We start from the raw sequence: 27,125 nt of genomic DNA, 5'->3' as shown, positions 1-27,125 counted from the left end.
TAGACACAAAATCCTCATTAATTTCAAGAGGTGTTAGGCAACTAACCTGTTTAGGCACTTTTAAAAATTCCACTAGGCAGCTAAATACCTTCAAAATTCTGTCTCAATATAACTTGCCCAGGGCCACATGATGACAGAGTGCCCAAGTGAGGACTCGGATCCAGGAATTCCTGACTCTTCCTCTAACTACTAGACAGCACTCCCATCTATTTACTAAAGTGGTAAAACATGGGGTAAGGTAACAGTTATGGGCCAGAGTATTATTGTTAATTATTTTTTATGATGAGTATTATTGTTATTATTTTTTAGAGCATGAGGACCTGCTCTATTCTCACCCACCTGCCTTAACTTATACAAGGTCCAGTCCCGATTGCAGTCCCTATGTACAGCAGAACACATGGGCTGCTCCCTCTGTGTGCAACTGAGGTGCACATTGCTCCAAAGGAACTGAGGAGGAAGTGAAGCCATTGCAGTCTTCTAAAACACCAGGTGGTTCCTCCCTGAACCCTATGGAGAATTGTACTTCTCAGATCCGTAGCCCTGCCATTTCAGATTTGTGTCCAACCAGCACAGCCTGGCTGTAATGTGCTTTGCTATAATAACCTGAAACCCAGTGAAATATTTACACTGAAATTCTTCACAATTGGAGGCCTTTTCAACAGATTATCAATACATTTTAAAAAGGAACCACTAGGGAGGAAGATGTGTTTGTCATAGTTTATTGTTTGGGAAATTGAATTGTCCTTCTGAAACTGTTACCCATCTGTTGCTTTTTCTCTCTTTCATTCCCAGTATGACTCTTGAACTGTGATAATGCATTTCAAGAGTCTTTCTTGTTTAAATAACTGTAAGTGGGTACACAGAAGCTGAAGCCAGTGTCTGAATGTGCTGTAATCATATTTATATAGCTCATAGATACAGCAGGGAAAAACTTCATGGGCTGGCTCCAGTGGAATGATACCCATTTGCACTATCTGAGGATCTGACACCGTGTTTATAGTGCAAATGCAACTGTAACTAATTGTAGGATGTAATACCTTGAAAGTATATTTTAGGTGTTGGGACACATGAAAAGATGCCTGCTTGTCTGTCAAGGAAAGAGAACAGCCAGATAAAAACCTGAGGCAGCAATCTAATCTGGTAAACAGCTTGGTCAGCAGTCCAATCAGGAAAACAACTGAGTTAGCAAGCTAAGTTTAGACAGAAAAATGTTTATGCAATACATAATAAATAATTTTGTAACAATGTATTTAAAGCGAGCACCTGAAAGTGGGTGTGTGCTTGTGTCTAACCCTATACTTTGCCCTGTTTCAGTGGGCTGATCACTCACTGAAGCAGTGAATAAACAACACACTTCAGCTCAAGAGTCTGTCTGTGAATCTGTGCATTCTGGGTAACGGTGAAAAGAACCTGTCAACACTAATGTATCAACTACAGCCAGTCTTGAAACATATAAAAACAAAAGCTGAGGAAATAATTCATAGCAAGCCAGTAGCTTCTTTTTCTGCTTGTAGAAAGTCATTGAGCAGATCACAGTTTCTTCAGATGTATTTGTAAGGATTTTTTTTTTTCACTCTTTCAATTGGTCTCAAATTATTACTTGTTTGGTGCAAGTATATTTCATATTAGAAATTGGAGGTATGTCTGTTCATCATGATTGGTCACATAAATCACATGGTATATTCCCTGACTGGGAGGAGCATAACACTGAATTTTCTCCCACACCAGTCAAAACTGCTGTATTTTGAGCCCAATACAAGCAAATGTAATGTGGACCAGTGGTTCTCAAACTAGGGCCGCCGCTTGTTCAGGGAAAGCCCCTGGCGGGCTGGGCCGGTTTGTTTACCTGCCACGTCCACAGGTTCAGCTGATCGTGGCTCCCACTAGCTGCAGTTCGCCGCTCCAAGCCAATGGGGGCTGCAGGAAGCAGCACAGGCTGAGGACGTGCTGGCCGCCCTTCCTGCAGCCTCCATTGGCCTGGAGTGGTGAACTGCAGCCAGTGGGAGCCACAATCAGCCGAACCTGCAGACGCGGCAGGTAAACAAACTGGCCCGGCCCACCAGGGGCTTTCCCTGAACAAGTGACAGCCCTAGTTTGAGAACCACTGATGTAGACAACATGGTAACGTATCTTGTTAATGTGGAGTAAGGTTATTTTTGTGTCCAAGAATCAGAAAACAGCTCATCGACCTGAATTGCTACAATATTTATCTCTTGTAGTTTTGCTTTTTAAGGAAAAGGTCACAATACATGCAATGAGCAGGGCTTCATCAATGCCACTAGAATAGTGGTGGGCACCCTGCCGCCTGTCAAGATAATCTGCTGGTGGGCCATGAGGTGAGACAGTTTGTTTACACTGACCATCTGCAGGCACGGCCGGCCGCAGCACCCAATGGCCACCGTTTGCTGTTCCTGGACAATGGGAGTTGCGGGAAGTGGTGAGGACTGGCCGCCACTTCCTGCAGCTCCCATTGGCTGGGAACAAACTGTCTTGCGGCCCACCAGCAGATTACCCTGATGGGCCATATGCTGCCTGGGAGTCACAGTTTGCCCACCACAGCACTAGGAGGACCATTTGATAGACACAAGAATCAGGGCCAAATTAAGGCAATCCACTGCCTTGGTACACCCATACTTGGGGTCAGCTGTGATGGGGCCATTGGGTCACTGAGGACCCACACACACAAGAGCTGTGCAAAAAGCTTTTGGAGGACCCACCATTCCTCTGTAGGCAAGCTGAGCCCAGTGCCCTCTATTTTCAAGTGTGCAATGCCATTCTTTAAAGAATAAAAAACTAACTTGTATTATCCTGGCAAAAAGTGTCTGAAGAGAAAAAAAATCTGACCGAATGATTACCTTGTCTTAAGGTGACTATGAAGCAACTTCTGCAGATTTGCCTTTAACCTGCAGCTTGAAGAGGAAGATGACAGTAATGAAGGAAAGAATCGGGTAAGTACTGACTCCGTAGACCTCCAATGGGTCTGCAAGTTTGTTAGTCATACTATAGAGAGTAAAAAGCTAAGAAGCACGGTAGGCTATGTCATCTGCAATCCATTCCTCAGTAAATTTCCCTTGCAGTTATTTGTATGATAGGTGGAAAGATCCCATTACTTATCAGTCGGTTCAAGTCTCTACTGATCATATTTCCTTCCTGTTATTTTATCTGCTTTCTTTTCTGTCAGTGAGACGATTCACAAAATACCTTGGGGCACATTCTCAGCTCTGAATGTTCATTATCTGCAGATGCCCTGAGCCCCAGATATTTATTTTCTGCAGACTTCACTCTGGAAACAAAACAATAAACTCTGCAGCTTTTGTGGCTGTGGAACAATCTGCAAAATGATTTTTTTAGGAGATTTTGTTTTGTTACTATCTGCAGTGGTTCACAGGCCTTTACTTCTGTATTTTCTTTTCCTTTGGGTTTTCTATTTCCAAAAGCTGAAATTACATACTAGTGGCTGTCTCAAAATTTTCCCAAGCTTAGGTGATTATTTATGCCTCATTCATCTATCTTTCTTTAGTGACTCAAGCAAAAACAACCCAAAACCAAAGAGAGATCCTGGGTTAGATCCTCAGTGTAAACTGTATAGCTCCACTGAAGTCAGCTTTGAATCTGCCCCCCCTGCTTTCTAACATCTTTTTAATTCAGGGTTTCTCAAACAGGGGTTGCCGCTTGTGTAGGGAAAGCCCCTGGCGGGCCGGGATGGTGTGTTTACCTGCCCCGTCCACAGGTCCGGCCGATTGCAGCTCCCACTGGCCGCGGATCGCTGCCCCAGGCCAATGGGAGTTGCTGGAAGCGGTGGCCAGTACATCCCTCGAAGGTTTATTTGGCAGATGGCTTGCCCATGCTGTGAGTGGGAGAGAATTTCCAGGTCTCCCTGAAGAAAAGGAAGATCTAGATATGGGCCCGCTGTTTTTTCCCCTCCCACAACTGGCCCCAGTGCATACACAACTTGGTTGCCTGTATTTTGTTGATTGTTTTACATGTTAGTTTTAAGTATATATAACAATTTTCTCCCTCACCACTCAGAAGTGTCCTTTTTGTTCCCAGGTGGGGCCAGTGAGCATTCGATCAACATGCCACCCTTATGCCTCACCTACACAAATTCTTTCATAGTTGCCAATTGCCAAATATAGACCCAGGTTCAGAAAATCCCTTATACACATGCATAAGTCTATACTGATTCATGGAAGTATTGACTGCAATGGGATTTAAGCATGGGTCTGACTTCAAGCACATGCTGAAGTCACATTGACGTCAATGTTTTTCCAAATGAGGGCCGGAGATAGGAATTAACCCTCTTTAAAATCTTCTAACTTTACAAAGGGAAATAGTTCATAGGTAAATTATTAATAGCAACGCTTTTAGCAATCACTGAATAGCGAAGTACAAGACTGTTTTCAAAGGAAGGACTCTGGGAAAGCTTTCTTTGCACTTAGAACTATTACTCAAAAGTATCTCCTTCCCCATATTGGCTTCTCAGTGACCCTGGCAGAAAGCTACCACTGCCACAAAGAAACTAGCATCTTAGTTGCAGTTTCATTCATTTCAAGTTGAAAATAAATGAGATAGCTTCTTTGTTGATGACTGAAGAAGATTCTTCTGCAGTAAACACTGCAGTCGCTCTGTCTCTTTCTAAAGATTTTTAAGGCTAATTTGCCAGGTTCTAAGAGTTTTTAAAACACTTTCTGTTACTGAGAAATATTTTTGAAGTACCCGAAATACTTCATTGTTATATATTGAATAATGAGAGCAACACAGATTCTCTCAAACCTGAATTGTGAACATTGCTTGGAACACTTTGCCCTTTCAAGGCATCTGATGATTGTCAACGTAATGGAGCTCAGTGGGAATTAATGGCCATTACAATACTTTTCTAAATAAAGGTTTAAAAAATGGAAGACCCGACACAAAACACAGTGTACTATTTCATGCATAGATTCCTATGTCAGTGTCTTTCTAAAGACTGGCAGATGGAAGAGGCAAGGTAAGTGGATACCATTTTAAGTAAAATAAGAATGAAACTGAAATGTGTCACAAACCAAATCTGACCCGAATTCTTTTTTGTGGTTTAAAACTGTGAAGATAACTTTCTTTTCATGTTCAGACTTTCTCTGGATTTCAGATAGGCTGACCCAAGAAGTGGTGAATGTCATAATGGAAGACATGTTAGCATGTGATGTGATAGAGGGTATGGCACATTGAACAGGGCACTTTGCAGGGAAAGGATTTGTACAGCAAACCCCATTTGATGAGATTGATGCAAAGAGGAAGACTGTCTCTGTACTTTAAGGTCTTGACCAGGATTGGAAGTGGGAGAGCTGAAATAATATAAGAAAATCACGTTCATACAAAATTTCTCTCCTGGTTTTGGAAAACTAAGAGGTTGAGATTAGAGATGGGTGCAAGCTGGAAAATTCAGATCTACATCTGGTATTCCACAGAGTTCAGGATTGCTCAGATCAAAGTTGTGTGTTGGTTGTTGTTTTTTTTAATGTGGGTCCAGATGGGATGAATTTCACATCCCTCACATTGCTACAGCAATTGGGAGGGATTTGGACTGGATTCACTAGCTCAGATTGTAGGCTGGAAGATGTTCCGCTTCCCTTATATGGAACTTTCGACCTACTGGATACATGTGACTGATAATGCAGTATTTCAGCCCTTGGAATGTTCTAAGTTCCCTTTACATGCCAGTCTATTCAAGGCTTGTGCAAAGATTCTCCAGTTCAGAGAGGGTTCAAAGAGTCTCGACCTTGTACAGTCACCTCACTTGTGACCACTCTCCAACACGTTATCAAGATGGCACTTATGTGACCAAACTTCGAGACTTGCATAACTGTACCAAACACAGCCTTGTGACATTTACCCATCACAAACGAGAAAGCTCCCTTTATGTGTAATACTAAACTGGATAGGTGTGAGTGAGAAGTACTACTGGGTTATTAAGACTCTGATGCAGTTGCAGTCATTGTTTTTCTCTTCCAGATCCTTTAGGGTATGTGACTTGGACAGTAATAAAAGAAAACCTTTCTGAGATGATTAATTCCAGATTTGACTGTCTGCAGGAGGTGATTCCAGGGGCTGACAAGAAAAGTGGAACTCAGAGATGAAAGTGAATGATATGAAGGGAGAAGTATCTGTGCTGCGGGTAAGGAATCATAGACATGAATAATATTACTATTTAAGAGTCATGGGCATGCCTGACAGTTGTGAAAGTGAAAACTTGGAGAGCGTTTTCCCAGAATGGCTGGTAAGATGGCAGAAATGTCACCAGACAGCTGATCTTGCAATATTTACACCACTTAAAATTTCAGGTACCTGGGGCAAAAAATCTTGTAATTACAGTGCATGAGACTTTACACAAACTCAAGTACTGAACTCTGACTTGGCCTTTATCCTTGTTGAACAATAGACAACATCCAAAAGACTGAGCATAGGAAGTTATCATCAGAACTAGGCCAGATCCTGCTACTTGAGCGAGTATAGTCTTTTTGAATAATTCAGTATCTCAGTTGCAAGTTATCCACAAACATGCTTATGGTAAGTAACTCAGGGAACATCTTTTTATTTTTCACATGCTGTCTCTCCTTTGACCACCTCATCATCCAAACTCACTGCCATGGGACATAGTTCATTTATGTCACTTTTACATCTGTGTCTCTCTCTCTTTCCAGGAAAAAAAGTGTTTTGAAAGTTAATTGGGATTCAAGCTGCAGTGAACAAGGTGGTAGGAGCAGGTTTAGATCTTCAGTAGCTTAGACTCACTGTGATGCCTCAGAAACTGTGTCTGTGCAGGCATTTGACTTCAAAGCAGCATAAAAGATAACCACCCACACTGGAGCAAACACACACAATGGGCTTTCAGTCTGATTATAATTATTATTAATAGGGAGCAAGCTCTTTAATAACTCTCACTTCATGTTTTAGACACAACAGAAACACAGCAACAACAGCAGCACAACCACAGAAAAAGAACTTCTAAGCTTTCATTTCTGAAATCAATCCATCATGGGGCAACATAAGTATTTGAGTCATTTTATTGAATAGGGAAATAGAAAATGCTACAGTAAATTCCACTGCCAGAGCCCTGAGGAAAAGGCAACATGTTTCTTAGGTTGGGCATTCTTTTGGCAGGGACTGTGTCTTCCTCTGTGTTATGAAGGCACCTAACGTGGTGAATTATGCAGAAAACTCAATAATAAAATAGTTCAACTAATGGACCGGGACTCAGGATTTCTTGGGTGAAATCGTGGCTCCATTGGAAGCTTTGCCATTGACTTCAAAAGGGTCAGGATTTCGCCTCTAGTGTTTGTTCCCAACCCTGCCACTGAATTGTTCAGAAGTGACTTATTTACTCATTTAAATTTCCGTTTCCCAATCTATATAATGGGGGATAATACTTATATTGCTTTGGTAACATTCATTAAAAATCCCCTGATGAAAGTCTGAAGAATAATTTATTTTATTTATCATTAATCATGTATTTGTAGCACGTAAAGGCCTTGATCAAGATGTGGAGGCCCATTTTACTAGGCTCAGTACAGACATTGGAAGAGAGAGTGTGTCTGAAACAGACATGTGGCTGATCAGAGCGAACATTCTCACATCTTGTTCATTGTTACAAGTTTTATAGCTTTAAAAATATGTTTACATTGCTCACTTGTGGGAAAGTGAGTGTAACAAGATCAGGAGCGTTGCTTTTAAAATGAGCTGAAATAGTAAAAAAAGAGTTGTAAATACTTTATTGATTAAAAACATAGCTCTGTTAGCTGGGTTTCAAGTGGTCATTATATTTGCTATTCCTGTGCATTCAGATGTCTGCCAGGCATCCATTAAAGTGTCCGTCTGCATATTCTGAAAATTCCAGGAATTTTAGCACAAATGGTGATTCATACATAAAAGTGTTGAAAAAGTTCATTATTCATTGTTTGTTATTGTCCTGTTTCAAAACCTCCAGTAGTGATGCAGACAGGGAGCAGAAACAATCCTATGAGAACAATTACACAACATGAATACTAAATGCACACAAGTGGACTCAAATAAGATTAGTAAGCCCGTAGCTGAAATACTATGTACAGTCCTAAATTTTCCTCTCTTCACTGTCATACTTACGGTATATATCTTCATTGCAGTTAGCTCAAGTGTTCAGCCCCTGCGTTGGGTTAGCTCACCCCAAGTAAGAACAGCACATGGCAAACCTGACCTGAGTTACTGAGTCCTCACTGGTGCTGCACTCACCTGCATGTGATGCCAGGATTACTGAGGGTAAATCTCATAACTGTTTAGAGAGACAAGGTGGATGACATAATATCTTTTACTGGACCAACTTCTGTTGGGGAATGAGACAGGCTTTCGAGCTACATGGAGCTCTTCTTCATGTCACAGTTCATTGTGATTCTTTCCCAGTGAATTGTGGGAGCTCCCTTTTATGGACACCCAGCCAGCCATTAGCTATAAAATCCCTCTTAGTAGCTGTTCTCTAATTGCTCTACCAGTAAAAGGTTAAAAAGTCTCACTGCTCTGCATAGGTAAAAGGAAGTGAGTGGGCAGCTGGCCAAAAGAGCCACTGGGAAGGCTAGAACTTTTTAAAATTGAAACAAAGACTCCCCTTTTCTCTGTCTGTGGCTGTTCTCTCGGGGAAAGGCAGACAGGGCAGAGCTATGCTGTGAGAAGCTTGGGCCAGGTATGAAAAAATCATCAGTATCATACCTAGGAACTAGTCATATAAAGCCTCAGATATGTAAGTAGATCAGGGAATGTCTAGAAAGATGCAATTAGGTTTATCTCTTTTTATTTCTTTATGGCTTGTGGACTCCTCTGTGCTAACCCCAGGTGCTTCTATTGTATTTGTAAGCTTTAAACTGGACCGCAAGAAAGCTATTCTTGGTGCTTAATCCTTGTAATCGCTCTTTTGAAATCTAGCAATAGCCTGAGTTCCCAGATGTATTTTATTTCTTTTTTTTTATTAATAAAGTTTACCTTTTTTAAGAACAGAATTGGATTTTTCTGTCTTAAGAGGTGTGTGCACATGTTGTTTAATTAGCTGGTGGTAACAGCTGATTTTCCTTTTTTTTTTCTTTCTCAGCTCTTCACCATCTTTTCATGTACTGTGTATATATACCTGCCTACTATATTTTCCACTCCATGCATCTGATGAAGTGGGTTTTAGCCCATGAAAGTCTATGCCCAAATAAATGTGTTAGTCTCTAAGGTGCGATAAGTACTCCTCGTTGTTTTAACTTTTGATAGTCCTCCCGAATGGGGAGTGTGGGGGAGGGAGGATGATTCCTATGCCTGGGTTCACAAGTTCAGAGCAAACATTTTCAAAGTCATAAAGCCAAACTTACATATTTCCTTATAGCGTGGAATTCAGACATTACAAGTGAGATTAATGCATGCAGCAACTTACAAGCATTGCAGAGTCTAAACACTAAATATATTCTTAGGGCTTGGCTACACTTACAAGTTGCAGCGCTGGTGGAGGCTTTCCAGCGCTGCAACAACACCCCGTCCACACTTGCAGGGCACAACCAGCGCTGCAACTCCCTGGTTGCAGCGCTGGCTGAAAACCCATCCCGGCAGGGGTATAAGGAGTGCAGCGCTGGTGATCCAGCGCTGCCCAGCAGGTGTGGACACTCACCAGCGCTTTACCTGTCCTCCAGGGAATAAGTAGTTATCCCAGAATTCCTGTTCAGCCACTCTGCACATCAGTTTGCACTCTACTGCTCTTGCCTCAGGTGACCCGCCCTGTAAATGCCCCGGGAAATTTAAAAATCTCCTTCCTGTTTGCTGCAGCCAGGTGTGGAGTGCAATCAGTTTTAATCAGTTACAGGTGACCATGCCTCCACGCGGCAAACGAGCCCCAGCATGGAGCACTGGTGAATTGCAGGACCTCATCAGTGTTTGGGGTGAGGCATCTGTTCAGGCACAGCTGCGCTCCGGCCGTAGGAATTACGATATCTTTGAGCAGATATCAAGGGCCATGCTGGATCGGGGCCATGATCGGGACGCAGTACAATGCAGGGTGAAAATTAAAGAGCTGCGGAGTGCCTATTACAAAGCCCGAGAGGGGAATCGACGATCCGGAGCTGCTCCCACGACCTGCCGTTTTTACAGGGAGATGGATGAGATACTTGGGGGTGACCCCACTGCCAATCCCAGGATAACGATGGACACTTCTGAGCAGGCTGGGGGACAGGAGGAGGAGGCGGAGGAGGCGGCGGAGGCGGAGGCGTGGGGGGGGGAGGAAACCGCGAGTGAAGCTCCTGGCATGGGGGAAGAAACCGCAGATTCCCTGGAGGCATGCAGCCAGGAGCTCTTCTCAAGCCAGGAGGAAAGCACCCAATCGCAGCAGCCAGCAGTTGCAGAAGGACAAGCAGAGGAGCGTGTTACCGGTAAGCGGCTTTTATTTTCTGGGTGAAATGTTTCTGGAGAGGAGGGGGGGTTATGGATGCATGCATGCCAGCCTCTAGATGTGGAATAGCCCGTTGATGTGGTCTATCACGTCGCGGTAATCTGCCTCAGTTATCTCAGCAAAAGCTTCATCCAGAGCGTGGGCAATATGCCTGCGCAGGTTTATAGGCAGAGCCACTGTGTCCCTTGTCCCAGTGACGGTGACGCGTCCGCGCCACTCTTCTGCCAGTGGTGGGGGGACCATTTCTGAACACAGGCAAGCCGCATAGGGTCCCGGGCGGAATCCACATTGCTCTAAAAGAGCCCCCCGCTGTTCCCTAGTGACTCGCAGTAGGGAAACATCTTCCAGGATTAAGTCCTGTGAAAAATGTTGGGAGACTCTTTAGTGAAGAGATAGGGAGATAAGATCACCCCTGCATCTGCATCTTCATTTCACTCAACCCCTCTAGCACTCCAGATTACCCGAAGCAACCAGCTCCCCTCTTACACCCAAGCCCCACTTCTCCCCATATAAGCACTGCTCACTCACCATGTCGTGGCTTCTGTAGTGTTATGCGTGTGGGTAAAAGAATGCTTAAATAAGAACTCACTCCCTCAGTGTAACAATTCATGTCTGGAGATAGTGGATACAATGCTGCCCGTGTTAAATGTTGTCATTTCTGTTTCTACAGTGACCTTGACTACTGGACTGCCCAGATGTTCAACATCACAGAGGCTTCAAAATTTGAGAAAAAATCCCCGAAAGAGCAAAGAAGACATGCTGAAAACTGTTCTTAATCAGTCTGCTCGAGAGAGTAAGGACTTGAAGGATTGGCGAGAGAAAGAAAGCAGGACACGCAAGAGAAATGCAGTGGCCAAGAGGAAAACCACGGAGCGGCTGCTAAGCATCCTGGAGCGCCAAGCGGAGTCTATAGAGTCACTCGTTGCCATGCAAGCAGAGCACTACCGTGCTACTCCCCCACCCGCCCCGTCCTTTGTGCCTTGTGCCCCAATGTCAGCTCAAACCACCTTTCCCCAGCATCCAGGTTCTTACCACCACCAGCTGCCTCCAACACCTGTATGTTCCCCAACCAGCCCTGATACCTACCACCACCCTTACCCTCTGCATTCAACCCCCATCACCATGCAGTATATGAACCCTGAAGTGCAGGATTCATTAAACAGCAATCCAGACAGGGCATATGCAAACTTGTGACTGTACAGTTCACCAACCCACACCCCTGCCCTCTTGTGTTCATGAAATGTTGTGTGTCTGTCTGTCTGTCAAGGAAGTTTTTTTCTTTTCAATAAAACAATTCTTGGCTTTGAAAACAGTCTTTATTATAGCAGATAGTGAAAGATACCTTAGCCCAGTAAAGAAAGAGGCACTACAAATCATATTATTATTATGGATAATAGAATAACAGTGTAAGCAGTGCAATTCACTCCCATGCAAGGCAGCAAACATTATTGTTGGCTTTCAGCCTCAAATTCTTCCCTCAAGGCATCCCTAATCCTTGTAGCCCTGTGCTGGGCCTCTCTATTAGCCCTGCTCTCTGGCTGTGCATATTCAGCCTCCAGGACTTGAACCTCGGTGGTCCATGCCTCACTGAATGTTTCACCCTTCCCTTCACAAATATTATGGAGGGTACAGCAAGCGGATATAACCGCGGGGATGCTGCTTTCCCCCAAGTCTAGCTTCCCATACAAGCAACGCCAGCGGGCTTTTAAACGCCCAAAAGCACACTCCACAGTCATTCTGCACCGGCTCAGCCTGTAGTTGAACCGGTCCTTGCTCCTGTCAAGCTTCCCTGTATAGGGTTTCATGAGCCAAGGCAGTAACGGGTACGCGGGGTCTCCAAGGATCACAGTGGGCATTTCGACATCCCCTACTGTGATCTTCCTGTCTGGGAAAAAAGTCCCTGCCTGCATCTTCCTGAACAGGCCACTGTTCCGAAAGATGCGTGCATCATGCACCTTTCCAGGCCAGCCTGTGTAAATGTCAATGAAACGCCCGCGGTGATCCACAAGCGCCTGGAGAACCATAGAGAAATACCCCTTCCGATTAACGTACTCTGATGCCAGGTGGGGGGGGGCCAGAATAGGAATATGCGTCCCATCTATCGCCCCTCCACAGTTAGGGAAACCCATGTGTGCAAAGCCATCCACAATGTCCTGCACGCTCCCCAGAGTCACGGTCTTTCTTAGCAGGATGCGATTAATTGCCTTGCAAACTTGCATCAAAACGATTCCCACGGTCGACTTTCCCACACCAAACTGGTTCCCGACCGACCGGTAGCTGTCTGGAGTTGCCAGCTTCCAGATTGCAATAGCCACTCGCTTTTCCACCGTCAGGGCAGCTCTCAATCTTGTGTCTTTGCGCCGCAGAGTGGGGGCGAGCTCAGCACACAGTCCCATGAAAGTGGCTTTTCTCATACGAAAGTTCTGCAGCCACTGCTCGTCATCCCAGACTTCCATGACGATGTGATCCCACCACTCAGTGCTTGTTTCCCGAGCCCAAAAGCGGCGTTCAACGGTGCTGAGCATTTCCGTAAATGCCGCAAGCACTTTAGTGTCACACGCGGCAGGCAAATCCATATTGATATCATCGTCGGAATCCTCACTGTCACTTTGGAGCTGAAGGAATAGCTGGACTGCCAAACGTGTTGTGCTGGTGACACTCATCAGCAGAGTCCTCAGCAGATCGGGCTCCATTTGCCACAGAAATCGCGATTCACACAGAGAGTAACAGAAAGACACTCACAATGGCGCCAAACGCTGCTGGAAAGAGTGAATGCTGGGATGTGAAGCGATGCACCACGGGGCGCTGGCAAACAGGAAGCGGAATGACCCGCACACTTCCTTCCCCTTCCCACAATACTCAGCGCCAAAACGGCGCCAAAACGGGACGAGGTGCTCTGTGGGATAGCTGCCCACAATGCACCTCTCAATACAGCGCTGGAAAGTGCTGCAAGTGTGGCCACACTGCAGCGCTGGTAGCTGTCAGTGTGGCCACACTCCAGCGCTGGCCCTTCCACAGCTGCATGACCAGCGCTGTAACTCCCAGCGCTGCAACTTGTAAGTGTAGCCAAGCCCTTATAAGATTAATGCCTATTTTGAACAAAATTAACATACAGGTGAGCTGGTTTAGTTTCCAGCTATGAGTCTGACAGTTCTTAGCTGACACCTACGACCTTGGCCAGAGCTGGCACTGGGTTTGCCAGCATCACACAAGTTTCATATCCATAGCAGATAAATGGATAAAGAGCATAGCTCATGAAATGTTGAGGAGGCTGCATGTGTGAAAACTAGAAATTGAGCCTCTAGAGCTGACATACATTTTTCATTTATTATAAAAACAGTAAAAAGAACAGGAGTACTTGTGGCACCTTAGAGACTAACAAATTTATTTGCGCATAAGCTTTTGTGGGCTACAGCCCACTTCTTCAGATGCATAGAATGGAACATATAGTAAGGAGATATATATATATATATATATATATATATACACACACATACAGAACATGAAAAGGTGGAAGTAACCATATCAACTCTAAGAGGCTAATTAATTAGGATGAGCTATTATCAGCAGAAAAAAAAAACCTTTTATAGTGATAATCAAGATGGCCCATTTCAGACAGTTGACAAGAGGTGTGAGGATACTTAACACAGGGAAATAGATTCAATCTGTGTAATGACTCAGCCATTCCAAGTCTCTATTCAAGCCTAAGTTAATGGTATCTAGTTTGCATATTAATTCAAGTTCAGCAGTTTCTTGCTGGCATCTGTTTTTGAAGCTTTTCTGTTGCAAAATTGCCACCTTTAAGTCTGTTACTGAGTGACCAGGGAGATTGAAGTGTTCTCCTACTGGTTTTTGAATGTTATGATTCCTTATGTCAGATCTGTGTCCATTTATTCTTTTGTGTAGAGACTGTCTGGTTTGGCCAATGTACATGGCAGAGGAGCATTGCTGGCACATGATGGCATATATCACATTGGTAGATGTGCAGGTGAACGAGCTCCTGATGGTGTGGCTGATGTGATTTGGTCCTATGATGGTGTTACTTGAATAGATATGTGGACAGAGTTGGCATCGGACTTTGTTGCAAGGATAGGTTCCTGGGTTCGTGTTTTTGTTGTGTGGTGTGTGGTTGCTCATGAGTATTTGCTTCAGGTTGGGGGGCTGTCTGTAAACGAGGACTGGTCTGTCTCCCAAGACAGTGTGACTCTGATCCTCATGCAAATAAGAGACTAATAAGTATGTATCAATTTATGCTTTCACTTCCATCCTTTGGGGTTGCACTGTCTTGGCCCCCACTGAATGTATGTGGGAAAATAATCTGGTCCAATTATTTGTCTAGATTAAAGAGCAGCTGCTACATATGTATGTCTCATTCAGCTCTCTACCTCATGTAGAACTGGGCAAACAATACAAACATTTCAATGAATATTTATTTGTATTTTCAGCTTTTGCCATGTTTGAGTTCCTGTTGTTTTCATTATCCACAATCAATTTTTAATGGTACAAATCTTTGCAGAAGGCTCATTTCAATTTCACATGTGCAAGGGTCACCAAAACAGCATATTAAATTCACCTAAACAAGTCTTCATGTCAAATCTTCCAGTCAGGGAAGGGAAACAATACCACATGATTTATCTGGCCAGTTATTAAGTAAGCAGAGCAGTTCCAGTTTGGAATATTCACAATCAGTAGATAGGGTAAAATATTTGAATGAACACATTCCAGAAAATTGTGATCTGAGCACAGTATATCCATGAGCATAAAGTTAGGCTGTCATAAACATACAGCTAAGGGTAGCATAAAATCTCTCCTTACCTGTAAAGGGTTAAGAAGCTCAGATAACCTGGTTGGCACCTGACTGAAAGGACCAATAAGGAGAGAAGATACTTTCAAATTGGTGGGGGAAGGTTTGTTTTTTGGGTTCCTTTGTTCCCTTCGAGTCAGCAGGGAACCAGGGCAGGGAAAATACATCTCCCTAAGCCATATCTGAACTAAGCATCTAATATTGCAGAAATAGTAAGTAATAGCAAAGAAATGCATTAGATTATCTTTTATTGTAGCTTGTGAATTTTCCCTGTGCTAAGAGGGAGGTTTATCCCTGTTTTTGTAACTTTAAAGTTTTATCTAGAGGGGAAATCCTCTGTGTTTGGAATCTTTTTGTTACGCTGTAAAGTTATCTTCCATCCTGATTTTACACAGGTGATTCTTTTATTTATTTATTTTTTAAAATAAATTTCTTTTAAGAACTTGATTGTTTTTCAGTGTCCCAAAGACCCAGGGGGGTTGATCTGTACTCACTTTGTAACCAATTGGTTACAATATTATTCTCAAGCCTCCCCAGGAAAGGGGGTGTAGGGGTTTGGGGGGATATTTTAGGGGAGGTAAGGCTCCAAGTGGCCCTCCCTGAATGTTTGTTTAAATCACTTGGTGGTGGCAGCAATACTAAGGGCAAGGAAGGAATTTGTGCCTTGGGGAAGTTTTTAACATAAACTGGTAGAAATAAGCTTAGGGGGTCTTTCATGCGGGTCCCCACATCTGTACTCTAGAGTTTAGAGTGGAGCAGGAACCCTGACAGAGGCTAACTTCATTGACATTATTTATTATGAAGTATTTTCTCTGCTCTGACCTTCTCCCTCACTGGTAACACTACCTCTCACCCCCATCTCCCCAGAAATAGAGCTTCAACCATCTGATCAAGGCAGCAAAGGGATTCCCACAAAACAATCTTTTGGATATGAGTGCCAATGAACTAAAAGATCTGATGACTCAGTTACTTATTACCACTATTACTGCAGATGGGGGAGGGAAATGATGAAACAAGTATTAACAAGCTGCAAACTGTAATGTTTCAGAGGGCCCTTAGCACCTAATTGCAATGGTATTAATTTCTCTACAGCTTTAATTTAAATACATTTGTTGTTACAACTAATTATTGCAGTAAGTGCTGTGTTTAACATCTGTTAGTATGCTTCTGACTGCTGTTAATCAATGGATCAATGAAACACTTTGCTCAAGGTGTCAATTTCTTTGTAAAATCAGAGGTGTTAGTTTGATGGGAGGTTTTTAAAAAGTTTAGGCAGGTCTATGAGGTCTTTTTTTAAAAAATAACTATGGCAGGGATCCAGGCAGGAGGCATCTGGGAGAAGCTGTACTGTAGAGCAAAGAGAGAGAGAGAGAAACTTTAGGAATAATACTATTTTCCTTATTCCAGGGGTTCTCAAACTTCATTGCACTGCGACCCCCTTCGGACAACAAAAATTATTACATGACCCTGGCAGGGAGGTGGGTGGGTGGGAACCAAGCCTAAGCCCACCCGAGCCCTGCTGCCTCCAGTAGGGGGAGGGGGCAAAGCCTGGGTACCACTGCCCAGGGCAGTGGAGCTCAAGCTTCAGCTTCAGCCCTAGGTGGTGGGGCTCAGGCTTCAGCTTTGGCCCCAGCAAGTCTAATGTCAGCCCTGGTGACCCCATTACAACAGAGTTGTGACTCACTTTGGGGTCCAAACCCACAGTTTGAGAATTGCTGCCTTATTCCAATGGTTGTCAACAATTTCCACACTGGAACCCCCTGCCACCCCTATCCATCACCACCCTGCAACCACCCCTCCCATTTAACTGGGATGGCCCTTCCAATATGGGAAGGTCAGAGTGGTCATGACCTGTTCATGATCCTTCAAGTTGAGTACCTTTGCCTTCTCACAGTTCCTTGTTCAATGCTAAAAGAAAGTAACTCTAGTGCTGAACAAGGAATCGTATTAAAATAAGGCAACGGTTTCTTGGGTTAATGTGATATTTTGCTATTGTCACATGATAAGTTCTACTCTAAATGAGCACTGTCACGACATCCCATTTGAAGAGGCTGCACTGAGGAGCAGCATACTATTCCTCACAAGGGCTCTATTGATTTGCTGAGGCGAGCCAGCGAGTTACAGAAATTAAAGGCCTCACACTAGTGAGGCAAAGCTCAGATCAGAGTCACACCTAATTGGTAAGTGATGCTTCTGTCAGCAACTGGTAGGTTAAATCGTTTCAGTGCATACCAAAATTATGCTGTATTTTCTCCTATGTTCTCTCTAACTGTATGTGACTATCATTAGCATCTTTGAGATTTTAAAATAATAATCTCTGGGGCTTGAAAATGTCAATGCATAAAACAGTCTGAATTTTAGTGACTGGTTTAAGGGAACTTCAAAAGTATGGTTCATAAAATTATGGCTGTTGTATAATCACTGAATTATTATTGTTAGTTGGCATTTAACTTAGTTATATCTAAATAATATGGGCTAGACCCTAAGGTGTGACAGAGATCCACTTGGTGCACCTGGATGAGGGGCAGAAGTGACTTTATATCTCACTTTCTTACCTCTCGAATCCAAGAAACAAGTGGAGCTAGCTGGGTCATTGGCACAATTTAGTGCAAAAAATCAGGGCTGCTCTTGCTTATGCTGGCTGGAATAGTCCCTTAGAAGCCATTCTGGGTACGTGTACACAGCATTTAAACACCGGCAACTGGCCCAGATCAGTTGATGCAGGCTCACAGCGCTCAGGCTGCGGGGCTGAAAAATTCCTGTGCAGACATTTGGGCTCAGGCTGGTGCCCAAACATCTGCAAGGCAATTTTTAGCCTTGCCGCCTGAGTCCTCTGAGCCCATGTCAGCTGACGAAGACTAGACACGGACATGCTGCAGGTCTTTTATTCCAGTGTAGTCATACCCTGTGTCAGCCCAAGATCACCAGCCCACTGTGCTCTGGTCATGCACACTTCCACAGTCAGCCTACCCTGGGACACCCCCTGTTGTCAGAAAGCTGGGAATGTTTGGCATACAGGCAATTGGGAGATTCCAGCAGTGCAAAGGGACTTGGCCTGGTTCTAGCCCTATGTTTTTGCTAGATACTGATTTTTATAGACTACAATTAAATTTTTTTTGTATATTTCTGTGATTTTAACCCAGTGTAATTTGAACACCCTGAGGATTTTCTCCCCTCTTCTTGCTTATCACAGGGTTTTTTTCCCCCACAAGTAAAGCAGCACACAATCCCTGCCCAAGCCTGCAATGACTCTGTGAAGTGTCCAGTAGTTCTGTGACCATTAGCTGGGAGTGGGCAATTATGGTCTGGAGAGCAGCTATTCTGTCAAGAGGAACTACGGTAAGCTACAATGCTATTTTCTCATTGATGTCTCTGTCACCATTACTGTTCCTTGCTACAGAAATTCTAGCAGGTAGCAACAAAAGCCCTGCTGCTACAACAGCAGGGAATCATTTTTGATAGATCAGATTCCTTATTGTTGCAGTCAAAGGAGAAGACAAGAACGACTGGATCATTTCAAGGTAAAACATTGCTCAGTGCTGGGGCCAGTTCACAGCCAGAAATAATACTCTGACAGTGGCACGGGGGGCTGCTGATGCTGTATAGAGTGATATGTATAGCTGGAGGGAGTCTACGTCTACCAGTTTTCAGAGTAGCAGCTGTGTTAGTCTGTATCCGCAAAGAGAACAGGAGTACTTGTGGCACCTTAAAGACTAACAGTGATACTGACTTAAGACTTATCTACCTCCACCACTTCTATTCCTTATACAAAATGAGCTATTTAGGGGCTCTAGGAGTGCATTCCCAATAGATTGGCGATACTGCAAATGCTCTCCTGACCTTTCAGACTGAGCGGAATACCTGGCTATGTTTCTGCTGTCATTTATTTTCCCGTGTCACTGTTTAGACCCAGAATAACTTTAGCTCCTGCAGCTTGTCAGTGACAGAGGAAAGTAGTGCATGAGCTTGTTGGCAGTAGTCATGCTCTTCATTCCTAAATCCCTTCCTTTAGCTGAAACATGCCTATAAAAGTTCAGACAAAAATGCAAATTGCAGCAATATAGGCAGAAAGTCACTAAAATAATAATAGTAATAAAAAAAGGTTTCCCCTTTATAGTGGGCAGAACCTCGCACCCCTGCTTCCAATGAATAGATGAATTAGAACTGGGCCTAGGAACCACAACGTTCAGATTCAAATGTGAACGGCTTCAAAATTTGGGGATATTCCTGAATGTGGAGTTTTGGGTCTCAGACCCATTTTTAAAGGCAATCAGCATTTTCACTTCTTGCATCTGGAGTTCACTGCCACTATTGAATACACTTGTTCAAAACTCTTTTTTTTACTATTACCAATAGTTCCAACAAAAAGTTTTACCTTTAGTTTCAGCATTCACAGCTATATTCAATAGGCCCTATAGTGTAGGCAGTAACTGAATGCTCCCCTTTAGCTCAGTGTATTTTGGAGGACAATCTGAATTCTATCCCTGCTTTTGGCATGAGGGTCTAGGTAGCCAAGCAGAGCAGTGTGATGATAGCCAGGAAGTCTTGAATGGCTGCATATTCATTTCAGTACGCTTTTTGTTTTAATTTACCCATAGAGAAGCCTTGTCAAACCATAGAAAAGATGACCAAAGAATGGGCCGTTTTAACAAAAATGATCTTCTTGTGAAACTAGAGAAGAATTGTACTCAATACGTCTGTGGATCCTTTGAGGTCGTTTCTCAGGCTGGAGGTTGCCTAATAAGGGTAGCCTATTGTAGAGATTTCGCTATAATGGTCCATTGCCTTTAATCATTTTATTTCAGGCTTCCAAGGAGGAGGTTCGGAGCACAAAGGTAGAGTGATTCATCTACTGGAGAACTAGTTTTTAATGCGTTTCTCAACCCAGCCCCACCCTTCATAAACACAACTACTCAGAGCATGCACACACACATAGTTTTAACAGTGTAAACTAATTACTGAACTACTCAGTTGTAAAACACTTGCAATAAGGTGCTTGCGTCCAGACTGCTTTGAAGAGGAATTGAATTGATAATGTATCCAGGGAGTGAATAAAATATCATGTTTTATGGTATGTCAGGGATTACTTGTGCTTTGAAAATGGGCCTCATTCCTTAATGGCAACTTGTTAGCATTTAGATTATCATTTTGTGTTGCGTTCAACAACCATGCTGTGCTGCTGCTGCTACTATTACTACAAAAAAAGCACAGGATGGAAGATAGAGCCAACACCTTACTTTGAAGCAATAACCTATTTTAATTTAAACATGGGGGGAGGAGGCAAGGACTCGTCCTCTTCCCCAAGACGGTTGTTAATACATTGTTATGAGATGTATTAGTAGTGAAGAAAGTAACTTTTTTACATTTCTTCACAGCAAAGGGCAAGTGACCAGTAATAAGTTCAGTGAGGTTGTCTGTTTCTATGGAAACCAAAATATTCTCTCTAATCCATTCGACTGTATGAATAAGAGAATTAAGTAGACGTTAGATTATTTCTTTTATCTGATTTTTATCTAATTAGCTGCCTTAAAAGGGGGCCACGTGTAATAAAGGATAGAATGAGAAAGAATGGCATTGCTGGTGCCAGCATAATCCTCTGTACTAGAATGGTTAATGAAAAGATTTGCATTTGGGAGCAAGTTAATTCACAGAACATGCCAGAGATGCCATGAATATCTCATAGCACCACAGATGCTGGAATAATGTTGGGGTAGCATCAAACAGACTAGTGCACTAATTTACTTCTACTGACATGTTAGGAATTTCAGCCAAAACACACTTCCAACACAGATGAATGTACAAGGTATCCAGATATGCCATGGTATTCCATGATGGCCAACAGAATAATAGATCAGTGGAATATGGCAGCATGCGTAGCGGAACAGATGATTAGCAGCAAAGATGTTAACTTCTCTTCTCCAATCCTAAGTTTATAGCATGAGTAGGACAAAAAATGAAATTGATATTGGTGTTCCCTCTGCCCATTTGTTCATGTTGAAATAGCTTGGACTAGAATAGCAAGACAAAACTGAGAAGCCTGGGCCAAAATGTGATGGGGAAGAATGCGCAACAACTGCTCCTTAGCATGGTTCAAGGTAAGAATAACTACTCGCTCATTTTTAAGAGCAGTACACTCATTTATTTGTTTAAAAATGTATTAATTTTTGTATCTCTGACTGTTTTTATAAAGTATTCTGTTCCATTTCAAAGCTATGTTGAATCCTAATATAACAAATATGGAGGTAGAATATAGACATATATTTTTCTTGAGTTTATTGCTTTCTGTGTGGGCTAAAACTTGCATTCTGCAACACTGGCATTTCACACAAATAACAGTTCTATTCAATATACAGGCCCTGCAGGTGCAAAATTGTGCATGGAAAAATCTATATATGATTTTGTGGCCAATTTACACAAGCAATTGAAAATATTTCACTCGCAAAATAGGCATTTGCCTGCTCAAATGACCCATTAAATGCATAGCTGTCCATTTTTGTGTGTGAATATCATCTTGCACTCTCAATCACAGTAATTTCACACCTGACTTTTTCAAAATTAGACCCGTAATGAATTAATTCTTTTAGCCTAGAAACCTGTAGTAGAACCTAAAAAGTTCTCATTCTCTTAAAAAGTATAGTAAGTTGACCATAAAGCACTTCTCACTTCAGTTCATCTAATGAGATACATTTTTCTATCTGCAGTGCTCCTCAGGGAAACCATAAGTAGTGTTCACTCATTATTAGCACTTTCTGACATGAGCTCCAGATTGAGTAACTATCACAGCGAGATAAGGTGGTTGAAGAAGTATCTTAATTTGGACCAGCTTCTGTTGGTGAGAGGGACAAGCTTTCGAGCTTACCCCTCACCCATCTTGTCTCTCTCATATCCTGGGACCGACAGGGCTACAACAACACTCCATATAACTATCACAGATTTTCTTAGGTCATGTGTGGGCTTTATCAAAAAGATAATCTGACTGATTTTTATCTACTGTGATTTCCAATCTTCCCTATTTTTTTCCTAGTACTGTATTTAAGAAGTTGTTTTGTTTTTTGTTTGTTTAAACTATGATTAGAGCCAGACTCCACCTTCAGTTATGACAGTTTAATGAAAGTTTTGATCCAGTACACTATAATTACTATTCCTTAAACAGGAGAGGCTGCAGAATTTTTCCAGTTACATGTATGTTTTAGAAAATGGATCAATATTGCGTGTATGATCAGAGTTACTGGATCAGTTTCCCGTTAATAGTTCAGAAAAGGCAGGGTGCTCTTTGAACAGCTTTTACTAAAGTCAGTGCATACCAACCACCGCCATGGGGGCTACAATACAAACTTTTCTAACTATAGCTTATGTCATTTGACTAGGGCCAGGACTTAAAGACCAGCATCATACCAGTACTTTTGGTGTCACACTCTTACACACTCAAAATAATTATCTTCCAAGCTAAGGGCCTGATTTTCAAACTATACTTAACTGGGCCTCTTTGTTATTTAGAGGTGCAACTGATGCCATTTAAATGACTAGGACATGCAAATTGAGTATTTAGACATCTAAATGGCACAAATTGCACTCTTAGTTATCTGCAGGCTCTCAAATACAGCACTGAGAAATCATAATCAGCTCCCAAAAGCAGTTCTAATGTGACTGTGTAGAAATAATTATGTCATAGACCGACTCCCTGTGCCTATTCAGAGTCTTAGCTGTTTGCTTTAATAACAATAAATAATTGTGACTACTTTTTTCCTTCTGTTAGCACTGCAGAGCCAATACAGCTGTGGGAAAGTGAGATGGATTCTATTCTGACTCTCCCATCATTTTCAGAATCATTAATCAAGTTCCACATGTGAGACCGAAAGGTTTTCCTGAATGGGATTGCACAGGTGTACGGTCCTCATATGCAGAAGCACTCAATACCCTCACCTCCTATTGACGTGTAATATGAAGTTCAATATCTTGAAGGAAGCTGGACTATTTGAAAAATACTATACATTTTCTGCAAAACATTTCAAACAAAATGAAAAAAAAGTTTCATTCCAAACTTTTTATTGAATACTTTGTTTTTTTAACTAAATAAAAAAACAAAACAAATTATTTTTTGCCTTTTTATCTGAAAGGGTGAAGAAAGGAAAGAAAGAAGAAAAAGGGGGAAACAAAAAATCTGTTAGTTTTTTCGGCGGAAACAATTTTCTATGAAAAGTTTTGGTTAAAAATGTATTTTTGCTCCCCCCTCCATTCTCCCCATTTCAATGAAACATTATAAGCAGCTGTAGGGCAAACAATGGGGTTTCATAGGGTAAGAGGGGGGTGAATTTGGACCACAGAATCTTTATTACCAGTGATGATGAGCAAAAAGGAGTCAACTTAGTTTGACCTTTCGATCCCAATCTAGGTTTGCAAGGCTGGAATCTAGAAAAAAACATTTTACTAGTAAACTGAACAAATGTTAAAGAAAGCCATTTAAACACTATTAAGGAACCTCACATTGCCATTTTTACTGAGACATTTTCCAGAGCAGAACTGCATATTAAACTTTTTTTTTAGAGTACTTTATTTACGTACAGGAATCCATTAGGATGTAAAATTCATGTTTTGGCACTCTGGCCTTTTAAAACATGCATGCCTCTAAAAGCTGTTATTAGGACACAGTGCATTTTATTTCAATAATTGGTGGAAAGAGTTTTTCATTATTTATAGACATCAATGTCACAGTTTAATACTTTCACCTAGAATTCAAGTGACGATCTTTTCAAATTCAACCTGTAATAGTTTGTGCCCATTGTGAACAAAAACAAATGTTCTTGTCCTTTAAACAAGAGTACTGCATTAAGGGCCAGTTCCTCATCTTGTATATGTTCCACTGTGTATAAATACCTTGATGTGGTGGCTGCCCAGGACTATGCCCAGATCAGGGTCGTACTCTGGGACTGCCTGAATAAAAGAGGAGACCTATCACCAAAGAAGCTTGGAGGAGAAGTATCCGCTGTGAGCATGGCCCTGCGTAATGGGACAGAAATGGCAAAATGTTGGCTGGTAACAGGTTTCAGAGTGGTAGCTGTGTTAGTTTGTATCAGCAAAAAGAACCAGGAGTCCTTGTGGCACCTTAGAGACTAACAAATTTATTTGGGCATAAGCTTTCATGGGCTACAGCCCACTTCATCAGATGTATGGAGTGGAACATAGAGTAGGGAGGTATAAATACACAATATATGAAAAGATGGGAGTTGCCTTATAAAGTGAGGGGGTCACTGCTAATGAGTTAATACAGTTAAGGTGGAAGTGGGCTATTCTCAACAGTTGACAAGAAGGGGTGGAAATCACTTTTGTAGTGTTAATGAGGCCAGTGTAAACAAGGTGGCTCATTTCAAACAGTTGAGAAGAAGGTGTGAGTATCAGCAAGGGGAAATTAGTTTTTGTAGTGACCCATCCCCTCCCAGTCTTTATTCAGGCCTAATTTGATGGTGTCTGGTTTGCAAATTAATTCCAGTTCTGCAGTTTCTCGTTGGAGTCTGTTTTTGAAGTTTTTGTTGTTGAAGAATTGTCACTTTTAAGTCTGTTATTGAGTGTCCAGGGTGATTGAAGTGTTCTCCTACTGGTTTTTGAATGTTATAATTCCTGATGACAGATTTGTGTCCATTTATTCTTTTGCATAGAGACTGTCCGGTTTGGCCAATGTACATGGCAGAGGGGCATTGCTGGCACATGATGGCATATATCACATTGGTAGATGTGCAGGTGAACGAGCCCCTGATGGCGTGGCTGATGTGATTAGGTCCTATGATGGTGTCCCTTGAATAAATAGGCTGACAGAGTTGGCACCGGGGTTTGTTGTAGGGTTTCGTTCCTGGGTTAGTGTTTTTCTTGTGTGGTGTGTAGTTGCTGGCGAGTATTTGCTTCAGGTTGGGAGGCTGTCTGTAAGCAAGGACTTGCCTGTCTCCCAAGGCCTGTGAGAGTGAGGGATTGTCCTTCAAGATAGGTTGTAGATCCTTGATGATGCGCTGGAGAGGTTTTAGTTGGGGGCTGAAGGTGATGGCTAGTGGTGTTCTGTTACTTTCTTTGTTGAAAAAGAAAAGAAAAAGTAACAGAATGCCACAATCTCCCTGCTCTGTGTTTCAGTGGCTGGCACCACAGTGGTCCCTGGTTACTGGGGGGTGCACTTATAGGGAAAATCCAGTGTAGCCCTGGGATGGACCATGCTCAGTCACTTTGTGGGGATGGGGCATCCAGTCACAAGTAGGAGATGTGAGGGACTTAAGCCTGCCCAGTGAAGTCAGACTCTGGAGAATTTAGCTGCCTAACTCTAACAAGTCTGTACTGAGCATGTGCAGACTGAGATTTGCAGAGGCTCATAACTTGGTCAAATATGGGTGGGTTTTCATGGGGATAGCAAAATGGATACCAGGGCATCCCTCCCAACTCCCCTTACCAAATTTCAAGTCCTTGCTCTAAAGTATGGAAGCATCAGAGATTGTCAACAAAACAATTGCAAGCTGTTTTTTTTATATGGGATAACAATGTATTTCCCCCTACTTTTGCTCTGAGAAACATTTGAACATTTTTTACTGAAATTTCCCTCCTCACTCAAAATAAATAAATAAATAAATCAGCCTGAGGCAGACAATCATGGAAAATTTCAAATCAAATGGTTAAAGTTTGACAAAGTTAGAAGCAGCTGAAAACAGGGTTTTATAATGGTAAATATTGGGCAACCTTAATTATAGACATTGCTACCTGCACAGTCTATATAAATCATGAGTTGACACCAGAGGCATTGATGATGATTAAACAAATGTAATGTCAGCGCTCTAGTTTCAATGGTCAAAGAAGAAAGTAAATAAGATGAAGTTAGGAAACAGACACCATGTGATTAGGGATGGAAAAGGTTTACTTAGCTTCCTTATAGGAAAGATGAACAACTGATATTTAACTCCTATTATTGTTGTCTCCATGTGACCCACATAGTTATTTATCACTCCTCATCGTTGAAATGTTACTTTCTCCATTAACTTCCATCATTTCCCCTGTCACATTTGAATTCATTCAATCCTAGCAATTTATTTATTTATCTTTGGCTGGGAACAGATTCTAATAGAAAGTGAGAACATGATGATGATCTGTCCAATAAGGAGATGTAGAACTTTCTAGAAATACTGCACTGTAACTGATCTCAGTGGGAACTGTATACCTTTAAACGGTATTCATTATACCTGTAAGGCTAAAACCTGCTCAGAGATATACCACTGTAAGGGCTTCCTGTCCCACAGCGCAATGAGAGCCAATGGAAAGACTTACACTGACTTCAGTGGGCTTAGATCAGGCCATAAATCTGGAGTAACTATATTTGAAGCTAAAGGATTTATACCCATGAAGGAGAGAGACGGATCTCTCTCCTCATTTCCTAGCACTTGTGCTCTGTATCTGTTGCTGATTAACAGTAATCAAGTAAACAGACTAACAGTTGTTATGTAACATGCACTTCTTTTGGCAAGTAGATGATTCAGTACTCTGTTACTCCAATTTTATGCTGGTATAATAACACTGATTGTGAGAGCAGGATTGGGGCCCCAGCTTCCAGAGGATGACAGTTTTACTGTGATACACTATTTCATTTTTATTCCCCAATAACCTTATTCCTAACTGCATGCACTTTGTTAGTCTTGCTTTTTTATTATTTTTTTTAAAGCCATTCAGATATGTTTGACTCAGAAATCATCCTAACAAAATGTAAATTATTCCAGAGGGTCCATCTACATAAATACACATTAATTCTCTTCTTAAATGTGTGGTAGAGTCTTTCCCCTGAGAAGGCTATGGAGCTGTGAAAATATGTAATAGTAATTAATTACTAACCAGGAATAGATTAATATTGCATGCTAAGAATAATAAAACAAATATATGTAACTA

General features: G+C 42.2%; 2 long non-coding RNA genes across 2 annotated transcripts in view; one reads left to right on the top strand and one right to left on the bottom strand.

Moving 5' to 3' along the window:
• LOC123348150 overlaps positions 1-27,125 on the bottom strand; it is a 58,200-nt gene that overhangs the window by 29,695 nt on the left and 1,380 nt on the right. The window lies entirely within an intron of this gene.
• On the top strand, positions 2,866-23,127 carry LOC123348149. The gene is made up of 5 exons (XR_006573180.1): positions 2,866-2,948; positions 6,069-6,151; positions 18,415-18,560; positions 21,225-21,316; positions 22,978-23,127. It is a non-coding gene; the product is annotated as an uncharacterized LOC123348149 (long non-coding RNA).

This window comes from Mauremys mutica, chromosome 13 (assembly GCF_020497125.1).
Source record: "Mauremys mutica isolate MM-2020 ecotype Southern chromosome 13, ASM2049712v1, whole genome shotgun sequence".
Taxonomy (NCBI): domain Eukaryota; kingdom Metazoa; phylum Chordata; order Testudines; family Geoemydidae; genus Mauremys; species Mauremys mutica.
The sequence above is the reverse complement of the archived record's forward strand: the minus strand, read 5'-3'. Positions and strand labels throughout refer to the sequence as shown.